The sequence below is a fragment of the Pan troglodytes genome, chromosome 2 (assembly GCF_028858775.2).
Source record: "Pan troglodytes isolate AG18354 chromosome 2, NHGRI_mPanTro3-v2.0_pri, whole genome shotgun sequence".
In the NCBI taxonomy this organism is placed as follows: Eukaryota; Metazoa; Chordata; class Mammalia; order Primates; family Hominidae; genus Pan; species Pan troglodytes.
The window spans coordinates 151,169,125-151,191,235 of NC_086015.1; the positions used below are offsets into that span (position 1 = coordinate 151,169,125).

Genomic DNA, 22,111 nt, shown 5'->3' on the forward strand with positions numbered 1-22,111 from the left:
TCTGCTACCCTGGTTCTCAGGCCTTCTGACTCAGATGGGAGCTATACCATTGACTTTTTTGGGTTTGCAGCTTGCAGATTGCAGATCTTGGATTCTCACTCTCCGAAATCACGTGAGCCAATTCCTTATAGTAAATTTCCTTATTCATATAAGTATAAATACAAATATAGACATATATTTATATTCATATTTACATATATAGACATATGTTTATATTCATACTTATATATATATATAATGAATATAAATATATCTCCTTTCTATTTCTCTAGAGAACCCAGACTAAAACAGGCACAAAGACAGGATATAGGAAAATTCTTAGTAGGCTATTATAGGACTTCATTTATGAGATGATGGTGACATGGATTAGAGTGATAGAGTTTATATGAAAAGGCATGTACGAATTGAGGAGATAGTTAAAAGGTGTAATTGACAGGATTTGATGATGAATTAGACTTGGGTGTGATAGAAAGGAAGGTGTCAGAGTTGGCTCATGGGATGCTCACATTGGGACCTGAAAGGATGGGTATCACTGGTTAGGTCTAATGGAGAAGATCGCAGCACAGTTTGAGGTACGAGATACCAAATGAAGGTGTCTAAAAAATAGGACTGGCCTTGACATATAAACTTGTGAATCTTTACAGATGTCAATTGAAACTATGGACTTAAATGAGATTTTTAGAGACAGACAATAGAATTAAAAAAAAAAAGAGGACTAAGACTGAGATTTGAGGAATTCCTAAATTTAATAACTGAGCTGAAGATAGGAAGCTACGAAAAGAGAATGAAAATGGGTAGCCAGAGAGATAAGAGAAAGACAAGCAACGTTTGCCACCACATAAGAAAAAAGTATTTTGGATGAAGAGAGAATGTTGCCAGAACAAACTATGCTGAAAAGTTCGGTGAAGACAAAGATTTATTTTGATATTAAGGCTATTGTTATCCTCAGGGAGATCTTAGAAAGAGCTATTTTGCTGAAGGGAGAGGTCAGGTTTCTGAGGGTTTTTGAGTCAAAGGGGGCCAGAAACAGTTTCAGTCAGGAGTTTGGTTGTAAAGAGTGTTAGGGTCCTACTAGGAGAGGGATGTGGGTCGTAAGAAATTTATTAAAAATTAGGCTAAAGACAGTGCAGCAATTCCTCAAGGACCTAGAACCAGAAATACCATTTGACCCAGCAATCCCATTACTGGGTATATACCCAGAGGATTATAAATCATTCTACTATAAAGACACATGCACACATACGTTTATTGAGGCACTATTCATAATAGCAAAAACTTGGAACCAATCTAAATGCCCATCAATAATAGACTGGATAAAGAAAATGTGGTACATATACACCATGGAATACTATGCAGCCATAAAAAAGGATGAGTTCATGTCCTTTGCAGGGACGTGGATGAAGCTGGAAACCATCATTTTCAGCAAACTAACACAAAAACAGAAAACCAAACACTGCATGTTCTCACTCATAAGTGGCAGTTGAACAATGAAAACACATGGACACAGGGAGGAGAACATCACACACCAGGGCCTATCGTGGTGTGGGGAGCTAGGGGAGGGATAACATTAGGAGAAATACCTAATGTAGATGACAGGTTGAAGGGTGCAGCAAACCACCACGGCACATGAATACCTGTGTAACAAACCTGCACATTCTGCACAGGTACCCCAGAACTTAAAGTATAATAACAATAATAATAATAAGTTAGGTTAAAAGAGGCTTGAGTACATTTAAATATGAATAGAAAAGACTTGCTTGCAAGGAAAATCTAGAATACAAAAAGAATGTCACTGAGAATAGAGAATTACTTAGGATGCTCCTGGAGGATCTTTTGGAATCAGAAGTAGATTACTGAGATGCTATTGAAGCTTGCAGGCAGGTATATTTTTGGCCAGCTTTAGAAAATTTTAAATTTGTTGTTGTGATTTCATTTATTATTATTCATAAACATACAGTAGTTTTACATTTTATATTCATAAGTTTGTGTGATTATTCTTAAAGAGGACCTCCCTAATTATATAATCATTAGACCACACATATGCTGGATCCACTCTTTTTGGCAATTCAATTTTTGATTACCTTAATCATGCTTCTCCACAGAACTTACTAAAATAGCAGAGTTTACAGTCTGAATGTGTTTCCTCTGCTTTGATTTCTAGAATCTACTTTCCTCATTCTAATGGTCTGTTATTTTTGCTTGGGTTACTTTCCCTTTAAGTAGAACTAAGTACAGTATTTTACAGGAATCCTCCAGAGAGCAGTTTTCCTGGAAGTTTTCTTTAACATACATTGACAATTCTGTAAGCTCAGCCAGAGCTTTGAAAGTGAAAGATCTTGGGCCCCAGTTCAGTAGTTTCAGAAGCAAGGCATCCATATAGTGTAATAATTTGCTGGTACCTGAGCAGTAGGAGGAATGGAAAGAGAAAGAACACTGGATGGGTTCATCACATAGGGAGGAGGAACCTGTAAGTCCAATCCAAAATGCTAGCTGATGTTTTCAAAGTGAGATGGCAGCAAAGAGATCTGCTTTATCATTGACATCTACTATTTTATTTGTAAATCTGATACTCTTATACTGAGAACTGAGATCAACAATCTGCAGAGTAATGTTAGCAAGTCCTTTAGCCCTTTATACAGGAGACAACATATATTTCCAGACACTTCAGACATCACAGAGGAATACTACTTCTATCTCCACGTGCCTTTCAGAATTGCAGCAGTTCTTCCATGCGAAGCAGCAGCCAGGAATGGCCCAGGAAAACTTCCAGGTTCACCTACCTCTCTACAGCTTCCCTTTCTCTATTCCTTATTCATCTGAGACCTTTCCTTTATCCAGTCAAAAAGAAGGAGCACATAAAGAGTGTTTTTCATGGGAACTTCACTTTGGAATGTTACAATATTTGAAAATAACTAAAAGCTCCACGTAAAGTACTATATATTTTAAAAAATACTTCTGAAGTGGAAAGAATTATTACTAGACTATCTAGGAGGCCAAACAGCTATGTATTTAAAAGTGTATGTATCAAATGGGCATAACTATTTTTTAAATCTATTTATCTATAATCTATCTTTTGATTTAATCTTTCTATCTATCTTTCTATCTTTCTACCTATCATAAGCAAGATGCCTGTTAGTGTCACGGTGTCAGATTTTGGGTGAGACTTTCTTGTTCTTTGACTTTTCCTTCCCTGTTTCTACCCCTCTAGGCTGTGCCTCTTTCCTGTGCTGTCAAGTCTTTAATTTATCCTTGTACCTTCAGTGTCTACAGTGTCTGTCATACAGTAAATATTCAGTACATTGACTAAGTAAATTGATTTTTTTCTTTTTTTTTTTTGAGACAGAGTCTTGCTCTGTTGCTAGGCTGGAGTGCAGTGGCGCAATCTCGACTCACTGCAACTTCTGCCTCCCGGGTTCAAGTGATTCTCCTGCCTCAGCCTCCCGAGTAGCTGGGACTACAGGCACATGCCACCATACCCAGCTAATTTTTATATTTTTAGTAGAGACGAGGTTTCACCATGTTGTCCAGGATGGTCTCAATCTCTTGACCTCGTGATCCGCCCACCTTGGCCTCCCAAAGTGCTGGGATTACAGGTGTGAGCCACTGTGCCAGGCCAAATTGATTATTTCTAAACGTTTTTTAATATCTAATGAACAACACTACTACATAAAATGCTTCTATTATATTTTTGATTAATCATTAAACATGTTCTTTAATATTATACTCCTAAAAGTATTGACTACATCTTTTTCATTTTGTTAAATGAAATAAATTCCTTTTTTCCTCTATAAGATGTACATACACACTGGAATCTCAAGACATTATGCAAGTATGAATACCCATGCTTTAAATTTTGAAGTATTGCATAGCTTATTTCTTTAGTTAATTACCTATTCATTGAGGTAATATCAGATGTATTAGTAAGGACTCTTTGGGGTCCTTAAATCAACTTAAGAAAACAACAAAAAAAAAGATTTATAGTTTCATGTAATTAAAATTCTAGGAGTAAATCAGGCATACTTCAGACACACTTGGATCCAGGGTGTCAAATTGTATCATTTACAATCACTTCTCACCACCCTGCCAACCCATCTTTTCTCTCTCTCTTTTTCTCCTCTCATCCTATTCCTTGTTCCTCAGCCTTTTTTATGTTGGTCTTGCTTCTCCTACCAAGTGTTTCCTTTAGGTATATAGTAATATGTAGTATTGTCTTGGAATCCTAATATATATATGAAATTTCTACTCAATCTAACCTTGTATTGTGAGCACAATTTAGTTAAAATTACATTATGAGAATTTCTTCATATCACTAAATATTCTGTAAAAGTTTTAAAATTCAACTTTTATAAATTATTGCCTTTTAAATTTAATTGTCTAAAAACTCTTCCTTTTATATTGAAGAAGCATTACTTTTTAAATTACAATATACTGATTAATTTTTGGCTTCTTGTTGACTTACAGGCATTTTTTTTCAGTGAGGAATTTTAAGAAGAATATAAAAGCTGAAGAGTCATAATATGCTATTCTTTGTATACGAAAATGGCAGTCCTGACCTGCTATTAGTCGGGGCACTTATGGCTGTGGTAGATTTTTTTGGGTCCATCTGCCTTTCCTTCCAGGCACCCCAGGCTTCTCAGGACGAAAAGCGTAATCGGTGACCTCAGAACAGAGCAACGCTAATGAGGATGACCCTGACCTCGGGAGAATAGTGTTCTGACCCTCTGACCCAAACAAAAATTAGAAAAGCTTGGGCAGTACATTTAAGAGTAACTTTGGGATTAGTTCTATGAGTATAAAGATAAATGAGAAAATAAATTCTACTCACAAGTAGAAAGACTTAGGTAATTGTGTAATATTTGAAACATAAAACTTAAACTGAAAACTATTACACTTGTAAATTGAATTACATTATCATTCCTTTTAACTAACATCAGAATTACCTCTCCTTTAATGTTTCCTTAGTTAATAAGAACCAAATCTTATTATAATAATTAAAGCCACTAGAAAATGCTTTAAGCCTTTTTCTTTTTCAAAGATGCATTTATTAGGTCTATTTGAAGAATATACTGAAATTGTACTCTCTTTAGAAATTTTGAAATATCATTTTTATCAATTGATGTATATTTAGATTATAACTGAGTAGAATCAAAGAATTCTTTTCACTACATGTTATGAAGAAGACCTTCTTCAATCGTAATTAGACACCTACCATGCAGCTTCTCTGTTAATGCTGGTAATTCTGAATTTATATCTTGAATTTGTATTACTACAATGCTTGCATAATAAATTCATTAACACATTAATTATTTGATGGTGTATGGAAGGCGTATTAATAGCAGAAATTGAAAATGTGCTATACCTAGATACAAATTATGTGAAAACATACAGAATAAAGTTATTGCTCAGGTTCATTTTTACTTTGGTAAGAGGTAGGGTTAATTTTCATGATAAATCATAGGCAGTTACATGCAACGTATTTTTTGGCCATTGAGATAAGAAAGGGAGCTGTGAGTTGGTCTGAGGGGAAAAATCATGATCTGTATTTTTCTCTTTTAAAAAATAAAACAGGCCAGGCATGGTGGTTCATGCCTGTAATCCCAGCACTTGGAGAGGCTGAGGTGGGTAGATCACCTGAGGTCAGGAGTTCAAGACCAGCCTGGGCAACATGGTGAAACCCCGTCTCTACTAAAAATACAAAATTAGCCAGGTGTGGCGGTGTATGCCTGTAGTCCCAGCTACTTGGGAGGCTGAGGCAGGAGAATTGCTTGAACCCAGGAGACGGAGGTTGCAGTGAGCCAAGGTTGGGACATTGCACTACAGCCTGGGCAACAAGAGCGAAATGCCATCTCAAAAAAAAAAAAATTAATTAAATTTAAAAAATTAAAAAAAAATAATATGGTGGTAGTGAAGATGGTTAACGGGTACAAAATATAGTTAGAAAGAATGAATAGGACTTACAAATTTGATAGCACAACAGGGTGACTATTGTCAATAATAACTTAATTTTACATTTTAAAGTAACTTAAAGACTGTAATTGCATTGTTTGTAACTCAAAGGATAAATGCTTGAGGGGATGGATACTCCATTCACCATGCTGTGCTTATTTCACATTGCATGCCTGTATCAAAACATCTCATGTACCCCATAAATATACACACCTACTACGTAGCCACAGAAATTTTAAAAATGAAATAAATAAATAAATAAAACAACTGCCCCAATGAATCCTGGTTGCACCGATCCACTATTTGTACAGATTTTTTTTTTTTTTTTTTTTCCAAAAAATGGCCGCTTCAGTTCTGGGTTGCCTGACAGTATACGAATGCAAGGCACTTTTTGACAGCAGGCATCAACTTTCAGCTAAGACATAAAACCAGAGTCCTGGTACTTTCTGGAAGAGTGAAGGTGCTAGCTCCAATGTCTTGGACAAATTTCAATTTGGATAATTGCATTCTGTCCTTTAAAGGCCCCTGGTTGGTTCAGTTCAATGAGGAGGTCTTCGCTTCCTGCCTGAACAGTTACAGAATGTGGCTGTGCTCTGGGAAATGGTTGCTGGGTTTGTTCTTTAGATGAGTGAATGTCAACACTGCAACACACACACACACAGACACACACACACACAAATATATGAGTGGTGAATTGAAATCTCCATATGAAAGACATGCTTCTGCACACTTTTACATTTTCATAAAACTAGATCCCATTGTGTCACTGATACCACGGAAGAGGATCTTTTTTTGTTAGTATGCAAAAATATTCCAGTTATTGAAGTCAATTTTTTTAAATTTTAAGATTAAATTATAACTAAAGTCATAATACACAAAATAAAAGAATAACTTATTAGGAGAGAAGAAATGTGTTGGATGCCCATCTTGTGGCTTTAGCAGTAGCCCAATTGATAAACACATTACTGTGACTTACATTAAGAAAGCTTCAACATATGTGCAGCAATTTTTAAAGGAGATTTCCAGTAACCTCTAACTACTCCAGGTTACTATTGACAATAAGAAGAGTAGGATTTTAGAAGTCTCCCTAAAGAGAGTAATAGCAGGATTTAGTTCCTAGTGGATTACAGCCCACATTATGAAACTGCTGCACATTTGGCACAATTATGCACCACTGGCAGCCTTTTCTCAAAGGAAGCCTCATGTTAAATGAACACTTAGAATCATTTTGGAACTCATGCATCTTGCAGCTAATACTGTGCTAAGTTAAGCAGCTAACACTATGCCCATCTGGAAGAGAGAGAATATTAGGGCTGCAATGTCATCAGTCCTTTCCCCTTAAAAGCTTTGATTTCATTAAAGGTGACCTGTCAAAGTGCTTTAGAAAATGACATACTCTAAAAAATGTGTCGAATAGGACAGAGGAGCATTCAGTACATAAATTACTGTCTTTCCTATAGTTGTTTTTAGAATTTCCCAGGATTATGCAGGTGGGCCATTTCTCTCTTTTGGGGTACTATGAAGACAGTCTAGAAGATATTCAGTGGTCACCAAAGGGTTGAGTAATGCACCTTTGCAATAGGATGTACTGGCCATTACTCTGCAATGTGTGGTTGGGATGGTAAATTACCAGAGGAGAATTTGGAAACCTCAAAAACAAAATTCAGGCTTCAATTCTCTTCTAGAACTAAACATTTGGGAAACTGAATTTCAAAAAATAAGCATAGTTTTATTTCATAGTGTCGCTACTCTCACCACATAAAGGTGCTTTAAAAACTCTGCCACAAATATTTTACAAAAAAAAAATGCAATCACACAACCATATGTCATGAACTCTAACATCAGCCACTTCACAATAATACCTGTTTGGAACATGGTACAACATGTGAATCAAGCAAATAAGACTCCTCCAAAGAAAACCAATTAGGAAAAGTTCAAATTGACTATTTCTATTCAAAAAGCCTCTGGAGCTACTGCTCAGGGATGATTTATTTAAGTTATTAAAAAAAAATAATTTATTTTTACTTAATTCTCTGTGCCCTGGACTCAGTTATCCCTGAGTAAAATTTAGAAAGAGCAAATGACAACAAGGGCTGCCAGCACTAAGCCTATGAATATTAGTGAAAAAACTATAGCTTTCAAAATTTCAAAAACCACAGCCGCCTTTAAAATTTTTTTTCTTTTGCCATCAGTACATTTCAGATTTTATTTTATTTTATAAAGTAAAATAATGTTGACCACCATAGTTTGTTTTTTCTTATGTTTGTGTATTAGTTTTACAAATACAGAGTTGGAATTGTCATGTAGGTTTAGGTATGTTATACACACAAGTTTCAAATATCCATGTAGACTATCAGTCTGTTCCTCAGTATACTTAACCATTCAAGAAGAATAGTGTTATTTCATAGGCATAGATAAAAAGCAAAGTTGAATTTCATACTTTGACACATTCTGAGTGTATCACTATTATTATTATTTTTCTGAGACAGTTGTTCTCTGTCACGCAGGCTGCAGCGCAGTGGCATGATCACGGCTCACTGCAGCCTCAATCTCCCAGGCTCAAGTGATTATTCCAGCTCAGCCTTCTGAGTAGCTGGAACCACAGTTACTTTTATTTTATTTATTAATTTTTTTTGTAGAGATGAGGTCTCCCTGTGTTGCCCAGGTTGGTCTCGAACTCCTGGGCTCAAGAGATCTTCTTGTCTCAGCTTCCCGAAGTGCTGGGATTATAAGCCTAAGCCACTGTGTCTGCCCTTACAATTCTTGTATAACTTATTTTTATTTAACCGAGTAAAATAAAACAAATAATCTTAACTGAGCAAGACTATGTTTAGAAAATCAAGAGATGGTTTTTATTTTAAAAATATTTTCATTTGAATTAATTAAATTTTAAACTGTTAACTTTATGGTGAATTTTCTGCTGTTCTGAAAATGAACCTACCAAGAACTTCATAGTCAAGGGTTCTAGGTAGCTTGCATTATACTCCACAAAATATTTTTGCTAATTTCTTTCTTTTAATAGAACCTAGGATAGTATAAAGTTAAAAAAAAAAAAAGCCATGACCACCATAGTTATTTGCTTTTCTCTTATACTCTATTAATTTTTAAAATACAGACTGAAAACTATAAGCAGGTTTTATGTTTTTAGATTTTTTCATAATTCATGAATATGTTCTCTTCATTTTGATTTGAAACCTTTATTTGTGTTTTAACGATCAATTTTATTTTTTTCTGATGCTTTCTTCATATAACCTCTTTCCAAATTATGACACAAATTTATATTATTGCAATTACAAAATTATTTCACAAATGCATGCTCATTGTAAACACTCTAAATATTAAGAAGTTAATAAAATAATAAATAAAAGTTCTTTTTTTTTTTTGAGACAAGGCTGCAGAGAACTGTGCTGGGACCACTGCATTCCAACCTCACTCTGCCACACAGGTTGGAATGCAGTGGTGTAAACACCGTTTACTGCAACCTTGACCTCCTGAGCTCAAGTGATCTTCCTGCCTCGGCCTCCCAAGTAGCTGGGACCACAGATGCATGCCACTATGCCTGGCTAATTTTAAAATTTTTTGTAGAGACAGGGTCTCTCCATGTTGCCTAGGTCGGTCTTGAACTCCTGGGTTCAAGCAGTCCTACTGCCTCAGCCTCACAAAGTTTGGGATTATAGGTATGCCACTGTGCCTGGCCCAAAAGTCCATTTTTAATCCTTTTTACCCCTTTTTAATCTTTTTTCTATTATTAGGTTTTAAAAGAATTCTCAAAGTGCAAAGATGACATGACACTAGCAAGGGGGGAAGATTAATTTGACTTCCACCAGATTAAAAAAAAGTTTAATGTTAGAAATTGAAAAAATATTAAAATAGAAAACATTAACAAAAGAGTGGATAAGGGCTAGGTATATACAATTAACATAAACATCAATATAAATATTTAATAAAGTATAAAAAAGTTTAACCTCACTAATAAAGAAGTGAATATCAAAATGCTCTCACTGAAACTATTGTATTGGAAAATTCCAATGTTGAATAGAGTTTGAAGATACTGAAGCTTTCTTATTTTCATGAAATAAGCACAAATTGGTGAAAACTTTCCAGACTCTAAACATATTCCAGAATCTAAAGAATAATTTGATAATATGTAAGCAAAACTGAAAAATACCACACGATTGATCCAGTATTCCACTTGAAAGAATGTACTTTTATGGAATAATCAGAGACAGAAAATGATTTATATATAATTGTGTCCGGAATTGGTGGGTTCTTGGTCTCACTGACTTCAAGAATGAAGCCGCGGACCCTCGCAGTGAGTGTTACAGTTCTTAAAGGTGGCGTGTCCGGAGTTTCTTCCTTCTGATGCGCAGATGTGCTTGGAGTTTCTTCCTTCTGGTGGGGTTCGTAGTCTCCCTGGCTCAGGAGTGAAGCTGCAGACCTTCCTGGTGAGTGTTACAGCTCTTAAGGCGGCCTGTCTGGAGTTGGTCGTTCCTCCCGGTGGGTTCGTGGTCTCCCTGGCTTCAGGAGTGAAGCTGCAGACCTTTGCGGTGAGTGTTGCAGCTCATAAAGGCAGTGTGGACCCCAAGAGTGAGCAGCAGCAAGATTTATCGCAAAGAGCGAAAGAACAAAGCTTCCACAGTGTGGAAGGGGACCCGAGCGGATTGCCACTGCTGTCTCAGGCAGCCTGCTTTTATTCTCTTATCTGGCCCCACCCACATCCTGCTGATTGGTCCATTTTACAGAGAGCGAGAGGTCTATTTTGACAGGGCACTGATTGGTGTGTTTACAATCCCTGAGCTAGACACAAAGGTTCTCCACATCCCCACCAGATTAGCTAGATACAGAGTGTGGACACAAAGGTTCTCGAAGTCCCCACCAGAGTAGCTAGATACAGAGTGTCTATTGGTGCATTCACAAACCCTGAGCTAGACACAGGGTGCTGATTGGTGTGTTTACAAACCTAGATACAGAGTGCCGACTGGTGTATTTACAATCCCTGAGCTAGACACAAAGGTTCTCCAAGTCCCCACCAGACTCAGGAGCCCAGCTGGCTTCCCCCAGTGGATCCCGCACCGGGACTGCAGGTGGAGCTACCTGCCAGTCCCGCGCTGTGCGCCTGCACTCCCCAGCCCTTGGGTGGTCGATGGGACTTGGCGCCTTACAGCAGAGGGCAGTGGTCATCAGGGAGGCTCCGGTCGCACAGGAGCCCATGGAGGCGGTGGCTGGGAGGCTCAGGCATGGCGGGCTGCAGGTCCCGAGCCGTGCCCCGCGGGGAGGCAGCTAAGGCCCGGTGAGAAATCGAGCGCAGCGCTGGTGGGCTGGCACTGCTGGGGGACCCAGCACACCCTCTGCAGCCGCTGGCCCACGTGCTAAGCCCCTCATTTCCTGGGGCCGGCAGAGCCAGCCGGCCACTCCGAGTGTGGGGCCGCCGAGCCCACACCCACCCGGAACTCGAGCTGGCCCGCAAGCACTGCATGCAGCCCCAGTTCCTGCCCAAGCCTCTCCCTCCACACCTCCCTGCAAGCTGAGGGAGCCGGCTCTGGCCTTGGCCAGCCTAGAAAGGGGCTCCCACAGTGCAGCGGCAGGCTGAAGGGCTCCTCAAGTGCTGCCAAAGTGGGAGCCCAGGCAGAGGAGGCGCTGAGAGCCAGCGAGGGCCGTGAGGGCTGCCAGCATGCTGTCACCTCTCATTTTTCTACTTCCTCCTGAGAGAACATGGAAAAATTATTTTTTCGCTCTATGCCTTATTTTTACATCCACATTGTAGAAATAAGAACAGTTCCAATTGTTATTAGAACAATTAAGGTTATATAAAAATATTTAGCATTACTTGACACCGGTATATTTAAAAGTTTGTATCTGTTTTATTATAACTACCACTACTAATGAGTAATTAAAAGCATTAGGTGAATTAATGTAGTTACAGATGTTTTTTATTTACTTGTTCAAAGACTTTAGTAGCATGTATTTTAAATAATTAATAGTATAGTAATAAATGGTCCATATCTATTTATTATGGCCCATTGGGAAAAAACTGATTCTTAAGTGCACTTAATTAAAACTAGTTTGTATATCTAGAGTAGGAGGATTTTAACTGAGGTAGAAAAATATGTTCAAGGTCTTTACAAAAGAGAGGCTCATAACTGTGAGATATCACATTTCTGATACGGGGGTCCACGTTGCCCGTGTGTTGAGTTTACTACCATACTGATTTAAACACCTACTACTGAAAAAAAATACTGAAACAAATGTTTAAAACAGCAATTTTTGTAGTTACAGAAAATAGTAGGTTAAAAAAGTGATAAAATAGAGGTGTGATTGAATCTAGTAAAATGATTAAAGAGATTTAGGAGTCTTTTAATGCAATAATTCTGAGGGATTCTAGATTCTGTATTGATCACATAGTGTACATTGACCTTCTAGAACCCATGACCTCTGCTTTCTAAGAGAATTTCCTTTTCATCCTCCCTGTTCACTGCACCAGGTGTTCATCATTGATTTAACACACCACCATCTAAAGAATGTGATAAGTTGGTGTTTATACCTGTCAAGGGACCAAGGAGATAAAAACTAGGCATCACCAAAAGGTGTAATTTTAGATTGTTGGATACCCCTGCATTTTTCTTAATTATTTCTGACATTTTATCTATTTCACCATGAGCTTCCTTGGAGGATACAGATAAAGAAAAAATGTTCTTCATGACCTAGAAGAAGAAATACATCTTCTCTTAATAAATCCCACCTGAAATCATGTAGGGGAAGGAAAGAAGGAACAACAGTTAACATTTATCACTTGTACTGTTTCATTTGCTAAACTCTTCTTGGAACCTGAAAGATGGTTTCTTTTCAGCCTGAAGGAGATTTCAGATAAAATGTGAGGGTTTGAGAAAAAGAGTTTTGGATAACTATATGAGAATCTGTGCAAGGGGATATTGAAATGTGGAAGCTGCATGCTCTGCCTGTCCTCATTCTAAGCTCTCTGAAGATAGAATAGTCTTATGTTAATTGGCGTATCCCTAGCACTTAGCATGGTTTCTGGCACATAATAAGTATTCAGTAAGTATACCTTGAAATACTTTGAGTTTCAAATGACATTTTAATTAAGATACCATGAATTCTTCCAAATATTAATGTGCTGAACAAAAGAATAATCAGCATAAATTAGGCATAAAGAGAGAGTGTCTATTGCATACCACTCATTTTTGTGCCTGGTGTGAAAGTTACTCTTTGTGATATGTAATAGAGAATGTTGTTGAAGCTGGTTCAAAAATTAAAAGTGTTAAGCAAATAGTCAAAGGCAAAGGCAGGCAGAGTGCAGTGGTTTATGCCTGTAATCCCGCTGTTTTGGGAGGCCAAGCTGAGAAGATCACTTGAGGCCAGAAGTTCAAGATCAGCCTGGCAACATAGCAAAATGCCATCTCTATAAAAAAATTAAAAAATTAGATGGGCAAGGTGGTGTACACCTATAGTCCTAGCTACTCAGGAGGCTGAGGCAGGAGGATCCCTTACGTCCAGGAGTTCAAGGCTATAGTGAGCTATGATTACACCACTGCACTACGGCCTGGGTAGCAGAGTGAGAACCTGTCTCCAAAAACAAACAAACAAACAAACAAAAAAGAGGCAAAGGCAAAATACATGTCTTGTAGATTGTGTTTGCTTTTCTTGGCTTGAGAGGGTATGAAAGATGGCATAAACTTTTCAAAGGTGGCCCCCAGAGAACTATGGCTCCTGGTATTAATATATTTGTGTAGTCTCCTCCTACATTGCATCTAGGCAGACCAAATAAAATAAATAAAAGGCAGTAAAAGTAACTCGATGTGACTTTAAGAGTTGATCATAAGAAGCCTAGCAGTTTCCTTCTTGCTCTCTTAGAAGGAGCACTCTTGGGGAACCAGCCACCAGGCAAGAAGACTCACTATCTGAGACTGCCATACTGTAAATAAGTCCAAGCTAGCCACATGAAAAAGCTGCATGGGGAGATGGAGATGCCCAGTCTGTCTCCTAGTATTCTAGCTTTCTCAGCTGAAGCACTAGACATGTGAGAGAAGAAACCATCTCAGATATGCAGCCCAGTCAAGCTTTCAGATGACTCCTGTGCTGCCATCTGACTGTAACCACATGAGAGACCCCAAGCAAGATCCACACACTGAACTCAGTCAATTCATAGAATTAATTTCGGGGTGGGTTGTTACATAGCAATAGAAACTTGAATAATTTCTTATAACATCATCAGAGTATAGTGGAGTTCAACCATATTCATAGATTATCATTTATTAGAAAGAATTCTGGATGATTGTAAAACAATCTTCTGAATTAAAACATAATGAATTAAACCAAATATGCGAGTAGTCATGCTCAAGCTTGGAAACCTTCTGCTGGAACTTGAAATGGGAAGGGTGAGTAGTAAAGGGATAGTTTAAGGAAGTTTCAATTACCATTAATCAGAATACACTCATACCATGCTTCTCCGGCCCAGTAGTACATAGAGGTACAATAGATCAGCAGGTTTTCACGAGCATAGGTTATAAGTGTAGGTGTAACTAAGGAAGTTTCATTTAATATTTAATTACATTTAATATCAAGATTATATTCAATATTAAACTGATATTAATTAAATACCTTAATTATAATTATTTTCCATTTCTATATGGCGTCTGGAGATTTCAGTATGTTCTACAGTTTTCAATTAATATGATCTTATATAGGTTTATGTTAAGAGCAGACGTCTGCTATTAAATATGGCTTTTTCCTTCTCCTAGTGTGTATTGGGGAATACAGAGCAATTGAATGTAAAACTTCCCCTGCTCTGTCTGACAGGTTACATGAAGCAAGGAGACAAAAATGATGTCTTATATGTGAACAAATATTGTACTAATTACTTCTTTTGTAGAGCTCAGTACTGAACATGATGGCAAGTAGTCTCAGTAACAGATTTGAAATCATACAAGAACAAGAAAAAAAGAGAATAACTACTGGAGAATATATTGTCCCGACTAATTAATTTTACTAACTGATTCTTTTAAACAATGGATACTTATTATCCATTAGGCATGGTGCAGAGGGCAGAAAGAAGACAAAGAACGAAGATAAAAGAAGCCTTTTTCCTCAAGAAGATTGTAATCTAGTGGTGGAGCTGGAAAATAAAGGTAAATAAACAAACAAGCAGAAAGTCAACATAAATCTCCTTCAAGATGTCTAATTCTACAGCATGTTAGAAATTCTAGGTAATTCTCTCATACCTGTGGAGAATATAATCTTGGAAAAAATATTCCATATCGGTTGAGTTGTGAAGACAATTCATTCTTAAAAACAGACACTTTGGCATGTTTGTATATTTGCCTCTAAAATGCACATATGCATATACAGGCATGTAATATTTATGTATGCATATGTTCATATATGCTTATTTGATTAATGAATAATATCACACCTTTTCTAAGGCTTGACCTTCAGTTTGGATCTAGATTTTAGCTTAATTTTACTCATCCAAAAATACAGATACCAAAAGATAATAGTTTTGCTAATCATTTCTAATTTGCAAATTGACTTTTTAAGGCTTTACTAGAAAATCCTAAAAATCATTTCATAAAATATTGTACCTTATTCTCTATTTTAGTTTCTTTCATTGCCAGTTGTCCTTGTGACTCCCACTGTTTTCTCTAAATATTTAAAAATTCATCTGGATATCTCTAGGTGGTACCACACTTTTAGGTTGCCCTAATCAATTTCATCAATTTTAGCTTTAAATTAAATGCTCATAATGATTTCTTTCTTTTAGTGAAAGTGGCACTACGTCCCCAATCTCGTAGACTTAAAAACTTCAAAGCTTTTTTAAATATTTTGTTCTTATATAAAATCATTTGCTAACTCCCAGGCACAATCAACCTCTGTCTCTTGAAGTTTTTCTGAAGTTCTTTCTGTGCTTAACACTATCTCTTAAATTCTGGGTTCATAATTATTCATCTGCACCCACCACCATTTTCCTGATACACTCCCGATTACTTTTACCTATACTATTTCTTTTTCAATTGCAGTCATCAGCTTCTAACATATGAGATTATTAATTGATTATGTATATGGATTATTTCATGTCTTTCCCTGCTGGAATGTGAGTTCTATAAAGGTGAGATCTTTAAATTATCCCAAACACTTAGGACATTACCTAGCACATAGTAGATCTCAATAAACAGTAGTTGAATGAATGCAAAATATTGTATCTAAGTCATGTTGCTTTCTGTAAGAATTTTAAAAATACTTTTAACATTTAATACTTCCTTCTTTTCTTTTCTCTCTCACAACATTTACAAAAAGATTTGTGCCCATGATGTGTTCAAGATATTTGCTTGAAATTAAAAGTATATACTTAGGCCTCTGGTTCATAGACGTACAAAGAACCAATAGTTTTAATCTAAAAGTGCAATTGTCTCCAGCTTTATTTCTTGTGTAAAAGACATCATTACAAATAACATATCAGAGCTACCTTCTTATTTGAAATTTTTGTTTTTTTAACATATCTTATAGGTTCTGTTTCTCACACAATTCTTAGGTTTATCTAGCAGGTATTTCATTTAGCTATGATATTCTGACTTGGTCTCAGTTCTTGGTATTCCATTTTTAAAAATCTTTGCACGTCTTTGTATGTGCCTGTACTTAAGCCAGTAATCATATTACATTTGTTGTGTTTTTTTTCTTGAGTTGTATTACATTGTTCTTTGACCATGGAAGCCATTTGGCAATGGACAGTGAGGTAATTTTAAAAATTATAATAGCTTCAATAATTGGCCAAATAAAAACAAATTGGTATAAGAAAACATTGATTAAATCTGGTAATTTTTTGTATTTGTAATCATTAATACAACAGTACAGTATTTATTTTGTAGCTCAAATTGCTTCAGTTTTGACCACTAGGAACTCTTTTCAATCAGCCCCTGTGCCCTTTTTAAATGCTGTGTTTCTCTGGTTTTTGAACACTTTCTTACTTTCTGGCAAAGCAAGGTGCTCCACATTCAATATTCCCTGGCTCAGTCATGGAATCAGACATTTCTCTAAGAAGCTTTAGTTCCTATTACTGGAAAATGATATTTAGAACTAGTGCTGAGTGTGCTCTTTGCTACTCTTTTATTCATTTTATTTTTAATTTGTGTGACAATCTTTGGCTTGGAAATGGAAAATTTAGTTTATTATTTAAATCCAAATTAAATTTGGATTTAAATCTACTATTTGAATATTTGTATTTGTTCAACTTATTTTGTTTCTTTAATTTCTTATGTTATTTTCATCTGATTAAATCCTTGTTATTCTAAGTCTCATTCATTTGTAAGAAATACACTACTTAGACAATGCTAGTGTTTACACTAGAATTAAAGCATTCATTCTTGACTTATCAAAGTCTAATAAAACTATCTACCCTCTTTATGGACAATGCAAAAACCTTATATCCCTTTCACTCCATTTACTTCATATAAGTTTAAAAAGAAGTAGAAAAATAAAAAGAGGCTTAACTATTCCTATTACTGTTCATATTTAGTTGTATTTCTTTTAGTTTTAGTTTTCTTTCTTCTGTAGTTTTTTAAAAATAGCAGCTTGATTGAACATAATAAATCTCTTTCTGGACAGTGCAAAAACCTTATAATCTTTTCACTCCATTTATTTTTCTCCTAACTTGCACGCTATTCTTGTCATTTATTTTGACATTCTCTATATGCTATATATGTTTTAGACACTGTTTCTATTATTTTATATAATCTGTATTAATTTAGATTTGTCCATACTTTTACCTCTTTCTCTGTTCTTTATTCCTTTCTGCATATCTAAGTTGCATCTGGAGTGAAATGATTACCTTTAGTGAAGATCTATTGGTGATTAATTTTTTCATATTTTCTCATTGTGACAATGTCTATAATTCGTATGTATTTTTGAAGGATATTTTCCACGGAAATAGAATTCTTGGCACATAGGTATTTTCATCAGTACTTTAAAAATATTTTATTATCGTCTGGCTTTATTGAGAAGTCAGATGTCAGTCTAATTGTTGCTCCTTTTTAGATATTATGTCATCCCTCCTCCTTTCCCCCAGATAATTTGAATATTTTCTGTCATTGGTTTTCAGAACTTTTAATAGAATTATCCAAATCTGTGTGTGTGTGTGTGTGTGTGTGTGTATGCTCACATGCTGTTCCAGCTTTTTGGATTTTGTGTTTGTGAAGCTTTTTGAATCTGTGACTTGATATTTTTTGGTCAATTTTTTGAAAATTCCCAATACCTGTAATTATCTTTTAAAGTATTCCTTCTATCTTTCCTCCTGTCTAGGTATGTCTCTCTCTCTCTCTTTTCCTTTTCTCTTTCTCTGTATCTATTCATATCCATATTTACATCTATCTCTTTCATTTGTTTGTTCTCTTTCTGCTAGGACTTCATTCCAGATATTTTCTTTTGATTTATCTTCCAGTTTATAAACACTCTCTCCAGTTTTGTTTCAGCCACTAATAAAACTTTCATTGAGTTCCAATTATAATTTACTTACTATAATTTTCACATCTAAAATTTCAGTTTTGTTCTTTGTTGTGGTTTTAAGTTCCCTAACAAGCTTTTCAATTTTCTTATATGTCTTCTTAATTAAGTTTAGTTGATTTCAATTTTGTTTTTTCCCTGTATTCCATTATCTTGACATCCTGTAAAGCTGCTTCTATTGACTCTTTTTTCTCTTGGCTTTCATTCATTTGTTTTATCTCAGAGTATATAATTTAGTTTTCATTGAGAGTCAGTCATTTATATGAAACACTGTAGTGCTAATTGAATCTTCTAAAAATAATTTACTCTTGATACTGGCGGGTGGTTAGGACATTTACAATTCCAGCTAACTTAATTACATTCAGAGTTTTTGATGCTTTCAAGCTAGGCTTTAGCAGCTCCAGTAGAGAGCCTACTTTGAGTTTCTCTTCATTCTTAGATAATAGCCTTTCAGGGTCCTATTTCAGAGTGTATTTATGAGAATGTTTACCAAAATATTCTCTCTTGGTAGACGCTGGAATTCATCTTCTTAGTTTGGAAGCTAGTCAAACTATTCATTAGGTTATTAACTTCTCAGTCATCAGCAGATGCCTCTAATGGAAAATGACATCTCCTCAACACAATGCTTATCAGTCTGGGAATCCTTTTCCTGAATTTAAGTTTTGTGAACCTTCACTGTCTTCTTACTTCTCTGAGGTATTTCAGCAGATTTTTCAAAAGTGTTTTATCTAGTCTTTCTTGTGATTCTCACTGTGAAGTTTCGTTCAAAATGCTTATACTAATATTATCAGAAGCAGAAGTTTGGCATCCATATTTCCTTGTGATCTTAAGAAAATTTAAAGAAAATCCGAAATGTGGATAGATCACCACTCAAAATTTTTTCATTCATATATATATATATATGTATATATATATTCGTTTTTGTAAACTACATATATAACTTTCTTTTTCATTAAAAAAAAAGTTATTTTTACCTGATTGTCCACAGGCTTTGTGTCCAGATCCCAAAGACACAGATTACATTCAGATGGACACAACTTTCATGTGCAATAATCTGGTCTTTCTTGTATGTAAATCATTAGTTAGGTACAGAGTAAAATTATTTACAGAATTTTTTCTTAGTAAATTATATTTTAAAATTAAAGTTCAAGGTTCTTTGGTAACACACAACAGAAACGAACTATGATTGTCAAGAGCCTTGAGTAGTTCTGAGGATTTTAGAAGTAGGAGCTAATAGATAGACTTTTCAGAGGCATGCTCTGGGTTGAATAAACTCCAAACATTTTTATGCATTGGGTCTCTGCTCAAAACACTTATTTTGCCTTGGAGCCCTATTAACAAGGAAAAGTACCACTCAACATTTAAAAAACATAACCATTTACGGAGAAATTTGTTTTTTCCAGACACTGTTATAGATCTCATTTGATTGCATATTCATAACAACAACTTTGCAAGATAAATATTATAATTATCATAGTATACAAATTTTAAATAACTTGCCTATTTATTTTCCTGGAGTCAGAGAATTATGAGTAATACTGATCTTACTTTGGAGGAAAAAATAAGCTTGAAGAGTTGAAATAATGTTCTTAAAAATATAGGATCAGTAAGTGACAAACCAGGATTTCCACTTTGATTTCAGTCTTTCTTCTGTACCACATTATATCTTTATATTTGAAAACTGCTCATTTTTATGAAATTCATAAGGAAAAGTTATGACAGAAAATTGGCTTTCTTTGCTGACCTTAAGAGAGTGATAAAAATTGCAAAATAATTTATATCACTCTCTTAAGGTCAGCAAGAAAGCCAATTTTTGGTTGTGTGTTCATTTTGTCACTACATCTTCAAGATTGTAATCTGTATTGGGGTATAGCTACCTTACAACAATTATAATGTTTTAAAAAGATGACAAAAAATAAAATAGTATAAAATATGTATATTCCAGGATGGAGCTGGACATCATATTGCTGGACATCAAGAGAATAGGATCCAGTACTGATATGGAACAATATTACCATTGATTAGTTAATATAAGTCATTAGAAGCTCATCAATAAGACCAGGCTTATCTATACTAGAACAGGTCGCTTTAGAGAAATTTCTAGATTAAAAATACAATTTTATTATTTTAGCTGAGAGTAAGCCTTTTGAAAGTCAGAGGAATTATATAGCTTGTCATTAGTGTTAGAAATCCTCAAAATCCAAACTAATACTCTCTGGAAAAACTTACAAGAATTTGAGGTATAATTGAAAGCTAGTTTTCTTTATGCCTAACTCCCAAACATTCTTTAAAAGCCACCTTATCCAGTAGCTTAGTATTCTTTTTATTTCACATAATTTTTTCTACATTTATGATGAGGTAAAAATTGATTACCTATAACTGAGCCATAATGTCAATAATTCATGTGTCACCTTATTTATGTGGCATCCCATTTGAAAACTGATGCCTGAAAATCACCTACTCAAAATCCTGAGCATGATAACCTGATTTGTTTTAGTTCCCTCCATGAAATTATACACACAAAACCTTCTAAAAAAGTTTCTAAGTCAGATGCTTTCTTTTGTCATGGTATCAAATTATAATAATTTAATTTTAGCATATCTTTATTCATATTTTAAGGTCTCTCATGCTAATAGAATATTATGATATATTAAAATTATTATTTTATTTACAGCACAGTGGGACTCTATTGGATATTTATACTCATTAAATCTATTCTCAGAGTTTGCAAGTATAAATTATAGAATGGCAGTGTATAATTAGATGTAAGTATTTTTTTCAATTTAAATAACAAAATACGCCTAGACAGTTAAGGACATAAAACTAAACTATGGAATCTAGTACTTTGATAATAACGTATCAATTTAAATATTATTAATGAGGTTATTTTTGTTGTTATTAAATGAAAGAACTGCTAGAAATGAAGACCAATTATTATGAAAAGATGAGATGGTATTTAACTAGAAGGTTCTCCTGGCAGGCTTGGTGCATCTTGGTGGGTATATCTGGTGTGGATAGGTGCAGGATGGAAGTCAGCACAAGCAATAGATCCCAGAGAAAGAGGAACAAAATAGTATACAATGACCTTCCATGCCAGCTGGGAGGGGAATGCAACCTGCAGGTATGAGCATAAAATACAGGGACTTTACCTGCTGACATAACCTAGAATTCTCACTTTCTAAATATAGTCCAAACACTATATATTTGCTTTTTGTGCTATATTGTGTTTCACATTCATTAAAGTTTTTTATTATGTCTTTATTACATCTTCCTAAGAGAGGTATTTTTCTATATTTTGAAGGTAGCAATTTTTCTATTTAGCAATATTACACAAAACTAATTACATGAAAATGTTAAGGCTTTCTTTCCCTGAGATAGTTATTTTATAATGTTATTACACTTAGGTTATCTTCTCACAACTGTTCCTCAAGGAATGTATTATTATTCTTCTTGTAAAGACTCCTATTTGGTGACATGAAGTTCTCTCAGTCAATGTATTAGCAGAACCATTTTCTAAACCCAGATTTTTCTGGCTAACCCTTAATGCTTTCTGCAGTCCAGAATGATGCAAACATTATTTGTTTCCCAAAAACCAAGACTATGTACACTTTCAAGTAATATATTCTCTTCTGTATATAAAGGTTGTGTAACAAACCCA

General features: G+C 35.3%; 1 long non-coding RNA gene across 2 annotated transcripts in view; it reads left to right on the forward strand.

Annotated features, from left to right (window-relative positions):
- The window catches only part of LOC736130 (uncharacterized), a 64,217-nt gene that overhangs the window by 37,847 nt on the left and 4,259 nt on the right, over positions 1-22,111 (forward strand). For both annotated transcript variants that reach the window (XR_001713709.4, XR_001713708.4), the window contains one exon: positions 14,992-15,089. This is a non-coding gene — a long non-coding RNA (uncharacterized LOC736130). The remainder of the gene's footprint in view (positions 1-14,991; positions 15,090-22,111) is intronic.